This window comes from Falco rusticolus, chromosome 1, assembly GCF_015220075.1.
Source record: "Falco rusticolus isolate bFalRus1 chromosome 1, bFalRus1.pri, whole genome shotgun sequence".
NCBI classification, from domain to species: Eukaryota; Metazoa; Chordata; class Aves; order Falconiformes; family Falconidae; genus Falco; species Falco rusticolus.
The window spans coordinates 1,328,016-1,335,393 of NC_051187.1; the positions used below are offsets into that span (position 1 = coordinate 1,328,016).

Here is a 7,378-nt window from a genome sequence, read left to right on the forward strand (position 1 = left end):
ATCAGCTCCCAGCTACCGAATAAATGGATCGCATGCAGCCCCACGCTGTGGGTTGGCCACTGCTTGCCATGGCACTGCTGCAGGTACAGATAGCTGTCCCTTCCCAGGATGAGCCTGGGGCTGGCATTGCCTGCAGCCCCCTGGGGCAGATGCTGCCTATGCCAGGTGGTCTCCAACCTGCCCCTGGGAACATTGTTGGCATGTGCGTCTGCTCCAAAAATAGCCCATTCCTTTGGTGGCCACCAGCACCCAACTGCCAGCATCCCCTCGCAGTGCCAAGGGGCAGCCACGCTCTCCAGAAAGGCACCGTCCGCACCATGCAGGACTCTCAGGCTGGCACCGGGGCTGCACCCCAAGTTGGTGCTGCGTGCTGCTCAGGGCTGTGGGTATCCCTGACCCCCCTCCATGGTGCCAGGCTCAGCTGGGGTGAGCCCCTGTTGCTCACCCTCACCAGCATCCTCATGCACCTTGCGGGGGTGGGGGGGATGAGGGCCCCCACCTCAGCCAGTCCACCTGGTCCCCCCAGCACCAACAGGAGCTCAACATGCTGCTGCTCAGCAAATGGAAAAGGTGATGGGCTGTGCAAGGGACAACATAATTAGGCAAATAAGGACTAAAACAAAAGCAGGCAGACCTGCCATAGCATGGGGGGGTTGGGGGCACCCCACAGGCACCTGCCAGAGCTGCTGCAAAGGGCAATGACCACCAGCCCACAGGGCTCCTCGTGAGCCAGCAAATATATTTATGGCTCCCAATAACTGCCTAGTATTGCAGCAGCGGCTGCACGCTTGCTGCTGCCTTCTCCGTGGGGTTATTTCATTCCTCACCCTCCCCAGCAGCCCCAGGAGCAGCAGCTCCAGCTCAGCACCCTGCCCTCCTCCTGTGCCACTGCCCTGGGGCTTGTCCTGCTTGTCCTGCCCATCCTGAGGAACCAGGGTTTTCTTGAGCCCCTCTGATGCCTTCAGCTGCTCGACAGCTACTACCAGCCCAGGGCCAAATCCTGCCTCCGGCATGAGCCAGGGTCTCTGTCCATCCATCTGTCCATGTCTCAGCCACAGCTGGACGACCCCCCCCCAGCAGCACCAGGGCTCCTTCCCCACTGCAAATGTGTCAAAAGCAAATGTAAAACTCCCTGGAAAGTGCTGAAGCCCCCTGCACCCCAAGGAGTGTCGCCAGCCACTGGCACCAGGAGATGCCAGCCGGGATGGGGACTGGGACAGTGGGGCTGCGCTGGGGGCCCCCAGCCCTGCCTGGCTAGCACAGCACAGGGCATCGCAGCTCCAGCAGGCTCCTGGGAGCTGGCAGCAGGTGAAGCAAGGCCCTGCTTATTGCATTAGCCTGAGAGAGGAGCGGAGCTGTTGGCAGCATCCCCACCGTGGGATGTGCTGGGAAGCCCCCGTGGCTCAGAGCCTTTCCCAGCCCTCTGCAATGGCCCAGATTCCTCCCACCCAAATTTGGAACCATGGAGAATAAACAGCCCCAGAAGGCTGCTGGAGCCACAATTACTGTAATTAGAAAAGGTGGCTTAGGGCTGGCTGGGGATCCCACATTGTTTTATGAAAATGCAAACCCCCCCAAGGGGTCTGGCAGCGGCGGGTGCTGAGCAGGGGCTGTGGCTTTGTCTGGTGCTGCTCTGTGGGCACACATGCACCTCCACGCATGTGCACATGTGTGTGGATGCATGCACACATATACACTTGCACACACACACCGCGCTGAGCGGAGCCGGACAGAGGCACATTCGCAGCTCTCACAGGAGATGATGTCCCAGAAAAAGGGACAGGTTTGCCTCTGCCCAGTGGGATGCCAGTGCGGGAGCTGCCACCCCTGCCCCACCATCCCACCTTTGCTCACGGATATTTTTCGGCAAGGATCTGCCCTGGTGGCAGTGCTGGGTCGGGGGGCTGTGCCACAGCATGCCAAGGGGCTCCCACAAACCACCCAGGGCACAGGGCTGCTCTTCTCCAGGGGAGCCCCCCCAGGCATCCCAGCCCTCCCCTCCCTGCCAGGCAGCTTCCCTGGGGCCAGGGGAATGCAGCAGGGTGGCGGTGAGTGTGTCCCAGTGCAGGGTCCTGGGTGGAACGGGAATCCCCTTCCCAGGCAGCACCCACCCACACCACAGCCCAGAGGTGGGTGCACCTGAGGGTCTGCACCCACGCAGCACCCAGTGTCCCCCCTCCCTGCAGGGACCAGCACCCACCGCCAAGCAGCCCAGGGCCGCTCTGCTCCCCGCTGCAGCCGGCCCCGATGACAGATGTCTGGCAGAGCCCAGGAACAACCCGGCAAGTATTTAAAAACATAAATTAAAACAAATTGCGTTTTTATATTGCAAATAAGGGCAGTTTTATCGGTTTTATTGCATAACAACCATTAATGAAGTGCAGTTTCAGGCACCTTAATTGCTCGGAGACTAAAGTTCAATCCATATCTCCGGCGCAGGCTGGAAGCCGCCATGTGTCATGCGAGTACCTGGCAGATTGGAAATGTAAATGAATTTATGGTCACTATTAGGAAAATGGAGGAGACGGACCCGATTTATCCAGGCGATTTATCCGGGCGAGAAGCAGCGTGGGCTAAACAGCACGAGGTGTCCCGCGAGGGGGGCAAGCGGCTGCTGCGGCGGCCCCCCTCCCCGTGTCACCCCGATGTCCTGGCACGGGAGCCGTGGGGCGGCCGTGGGGCAGGTGTTCCCCAGGCCATAGGGGAAGCTAGTGCTGCCCGGGCCGGAGGGACATTGTGGGGCCGTGCAAAGCCCTGGGTGGGGGGTGCGCACGGGATGCCCCCCCCCGCCACAGCCGTACACGCGTGTCTGTGCCAGGTACGCAGGGTGCAGCGTGGGGACCCACCCGCGGCGGGACACGCAAGTTGCTGCAGAGCAAACCTGGGCCCGGCCCCACGCGAGCCCTAGCGCCACCACACCCACACGTACCCACGCGTACCGTACGCTCCGGGCCTTACCGGGCCGGGCCGCTCCTCCCGGCAGGGCTGCCGCTGCAGCGTAGAATGCGCGCCACGGGCGGGGGCGAAACCCCCGATGGACCCGCCCCTCTCTGCGCGCATGAATGAGCGCGCCCCGCCCCGCCCCTTATAAGGCAACCGGCACGGCTCCGGAGGCGGGGACTACCCGTGATCCTCCCTCCTCCCTCATCCCGCCCCCTCGCCGCGGTCCCGCCAATCAGAGCGGCGTACTGGGCCCCCCGCGGGCGCCGGCCTTTGTTTGTGGAGGGCGCCGAGACCAATGGGTGAGCCGCAGGGGGAAGGGCGGGCCAATGGGCGCGCGGGGTGAGGGGAGGGGCGGGGCGGGGTAGCCGGGGCCGGCCCGGCCACGTGCGTGCGGAGCCGCCACCGCCGAGCCCGGGGACACGGAGCCGCCCCGGGGACACCGGGCAGGCCCAGCACGGGCCGCGGCCCCGGCGCTCCCTTCAGCGCCCCCCGGGGACACGGGGCAGGCGGGGCTGCGGCCGTGGCGCCCCCCCAGCCGCCCGCACTCGGCAGGGTCGGTTTGTCGGCGGGGCCTGTCCCGGGGTCACGGTGCTCCAGACACCCTCGCACCAGCCCTCGCACACCGGCAGCCCGACTCGCCCGTTGGATCGGCCCGGTGGGCTCTGGGCAGTAGAGCCCAATGCCTTGCACCCTGCCGTGCAGCTGGAGCTGCGGCACGCGTAGGCCCCAGATGGGACCCCCAGCCCCGTGCTGGTATGTCGGGGCCCAGCTGTGCTGAGCGCCCACCGCCGGAGGGGAGCAGGGGGACTGTGGCTGCGGCATGGGGGCGGATCCCAAGGGGTGCGGAACAGGCTGCCCGGGTGTTGCTGCCCACGCCCGGGTTGTGTCCAGGTGCTGCCGGCCCCTCCTCAGTCACAAGAAGTTTCTGGCTTCCCAGGTGGACCCGGCAGGGTGGGAGGGCTGCCCGATGCCAGACCACAGACCACACTCGTGGCAAAGCCGGTATGCCAAGTCATGGCCAGGCCGGCAGCAGCGAGATGCTGGCAGCAGCAAGATGAAGGTCGTGGCCAGTTTTACTGTCCCAGGCCGCTCCCAGTTTCTGTGCTTGGTGGTTCCCGTCCCCTCCAGGACACTGTCACAGTAGGGGCCCAGCTGTGCACCAGCCACAGCACTGCCGTGCCAGCCCAGGGGTTGTGGTGGCAGCTGGTGATGGCCAGATCACGAGGTGCTGCCCCCCGCTGCAGGTTTGCAGGGCTCTGGCTGCACTTCTTGCCCCCCTCCCCACATCCCCCCACCGTGAGCCGGCAGCTCGGGGCCCATGCGGTGCCGTCAGAGCCCAAGGAGGAGCCGGCTGCCTGTCCATCCACCCGGGCCTGCCAGGCTGCCCAAACTGCGGGCAGCCGCACCGCAGCAGCTGGGCAGCCTCAGTGTCACTGGGACCGGGGCAGGCAGGGACACCGGCGAGCCCCGAGCCGGCACCGCCACATTCTCCATCCGGTGGGAAAGCGCCGGTGCATCTCCCCTGGCTCTGGGAGAGAACAAAGGAGGGCATCTGCGGCAGAGGGAGTGCCGCTGCTGGATGCGCTGCAGCGCGGCTAATCCACCCCGCGCCCTCCTCGGGGCCCCGGCACACCCCGCTGCCGCCGCGCCCCGCCGCAGCACCCTGCACCGGCCGCACTGGGTCGGAGGCCGCTCAGCCTGAGAGGCCAGGGCCGTGCAGAGCTGGGGGAGGGGGCCCGGCCTGGCTCCGCCGCAGCCCCGCAGCCCGGGCCTGCCGCCCTCGCTGCTCGCCCCGCCATGTGCGCTGTGCCGCGGTAGTGTTCACCCTGGCTAATGCCGCACCATAAAGGAGACGTCTTACATTAACGACTTTTGTCACCAAAGTCATTAACATAATAGGACTTTCACATCAAAATTGAATATTAATGCTACACCCGGCTGCGGAGCGAGACAGATAATTGCTCTAATACATTTTCCAGTAGGATTTTCACATTGCAGCAGCAATTGCATTAGCAAACCCGATTATTACCACGGCCAATACAATGGGACAGTTAATGGGAGTTAAGTTCCTTCCTCTTTCCTTGGGACCCCAAAGCAGCCGTGGCTCCATGCCCCCCGCTGCCCCCCACCTGCAGAAACTTCCCTGGGCCACGGGGTAGGGGGCTGGCATCCCTGGGCTGGGAGCAGCGGTGACAGCAGTGCCGGGCTGCCTCTTCCCTCTGTGCCTGCAAACACGACCCTTGGTCGCAGCCAGCCTTGCAACATGCTGGCAAACCCGCAGCCAGCTGGAAACCCGCCTGCCCCGAGTGCCAGCAGGCTGAGCTGCCCGCGTTGCACCATGTTGTGCCATGCCATGCTGTGCCGCAGAGCTGCAGGATGCGCTGTGCAAGGGCAGCAGTGGGGTCCCATGGGCTAGGGGGTCCCACCACAGCCAGGGAGGCCAGGGAGAGTAGGGGTGCTGCTCCAGCCCCCTTTCCGAGGGGGTTCAGCTGCTCCCAGGAGGATGAAGCACCGAAACATCCAGGTCGAGGTGCCAGTGCACAGGCTGCAGCCTCCTTGCTGCACTCCCAAACATGCCCAGGCCAGAGGAAGACCCCCACAGGACAGGGAGCACCCTGCCTGCAGCCCCTGCCGCTGCCCCCATTCCTTGGGGTACTCTCTTGCCCAACCAAGGGTGCCTCCGTGCTCAGGGTGCTCTGTGATGGCACGGTGGGGCACAGGGCCAGTGCTATGGTGCTCCCATGCTCTCATGGGCACCATGCAGGCATGCACAGTGCTGCAGGGCAAAGCCCAGGGGCTGCATCAAGGTGTGGCCCATGCACCCCAGTGGGAGCGGCGCAGTGCAGGACTCAGGGGGCAGGCACTGTGCATGCACACAGCAGCACAGAACCACAGGGATGAGCACCGTGTGTGCACGCAGCAGCACAGGACTGCAGGGATGAGCACCATGCACACATGCAGCAGTGGTGCAGTGCTGTGGGGTGAGCACTGTGCATGCATGCAGCAGCAGCGCAGGGCTCGGAGCCCTGCAGGACCCATGCAGCAGCAGCTCCAGGGGTGCTGGGAGGGGCAGTGAGCTTGGCTGGCCCTGCTGCCCATCGTCTCCAGTCCCGGCCGGACACCCCAGGTGCGGACAAAGATAGCTACAGGGGTTGGGGGGGGTGGGCGTGCGAGGGGGCGTCATTAAACTCCCTTTAATTGCACTCATCTGGGTCGCTTCATTGATCAGTGATGCTCAGGGAGCACGCACAGGGAGGGCTGCCCACGGGGGGAGGGCTGCCCACGGGGGGAGGGCTGCCCACGGGGGGAGGGCTGCCCACGGGGGGAGGGCTGCCCCCCCAGCCCAGGGATGCAGGCTCAGGGGTCCCCCACTCTCTGCTCCACAAGCCCCTTCCCAGCTGGCCCCAGGGCTTTCCCCGGCTCCTTCCCACTCCCACATCCCTGGGCGGGGGGAGGGGGAGGGAGGGGAGAGCCCCACAGCCGCTGTTTGGATTTTTGGTTTTCTTTGGCAATGAAGCAGCTGTCCCCCTGCCGTGCTCCCCTGCCACCGGCAGCCGAACAATGCGCTGGCCCCCCGCTGCCAGGATGCACATCCCGCTTCTGCTCCACGCAATTCCCCGTGCTGGGATAATCCGTAACGGTATCAATCAAGCCTGAGCCCTTTCCCGGCCTTTCCCAGATGGCAAGAGATCCAACCGGGATGCTTTAGCGTGTTTCCCAGAGCGCAGCGGTGGTGTTGTGCTGTGGCTGGGTGCTGCCATGCACATCCACGGGAGGCTGGTCCCCAGGTGGTCAGGATGTGGCCAGCCCTGCTCCCCATTGCTTACCCAGGAGAGCGGGAGCCCTGGAGGATCCAGCCGCAGCGCTCAGCCTGTGCTGGCCAGCAGGCTCTGCTCCGCAGCTACTCCAAAACACCAAAGGGAAAACGATCGAGGAAGCAAAAGGAGCTTTTTGGGGCGTGCAGGGCGGGGGTGTGCCGGGGCAGCAGGGGTCCATCGGCCGAGAGACCGCAGCCTGGCCCCCGCCTCGCTCCTCACACGCTGGAGGGGGAACCCCCGCCGCAGCGCTGGGCCTGTGGCACTGTGGTCTCGCTGCCAGCACTGTGGCCGTGGCAGAGGCTGGTGCAGCTGCCTTCGCGCTGAGGGTGTGATCCCGCGTCCTCCATGCGTGTCCCTGTGCATCGCTGCCATGCACCAGCCCATGTGTCAGACCTGTGCCCCGCAGGGCTGCTGGCTGCGGCAGGAGCAGGCTGTGTCCGTGCGTCCCGTTCTGCGTAGGGCTGGCCGTGCCGTGGTGTGGCCACGGTGCCGGAGGGTCCCCACGGGCTGCACTGCATCCCCCGGCCACTCACCCTCCTAACTCAATTGTCGTGCTGGCATAATGAATAGCGCCGTTGTAATCTAATAGCTTTTACAAGTTATTTGTATTTATTTTA

At 64.8% G+C, this 7,378-nt stretch overlaps 1 long non-coding RNA gene across 1 annotated transcript; it reads right to left on the reverse strand.

Moving 5' to 3' along the window:
* Positions 1-2,318: 2,318 nt before the first annotated feature.
* Positions 2,319-3,078, reverse strand: LOC119158230. The gene is made up of 2 exons (XR_005107808.1): positions 2,959-3,078; positions 2,319-2,469 (listed from the first exon to the last, which is right to left on the reverse strand). It is a non-coding gene; the product is annotated as an uncharacterized LOC119158230 (long non-coding RNA).
* Positions 3,079-7,378: the final 4,300 nt, after the last annotated feature.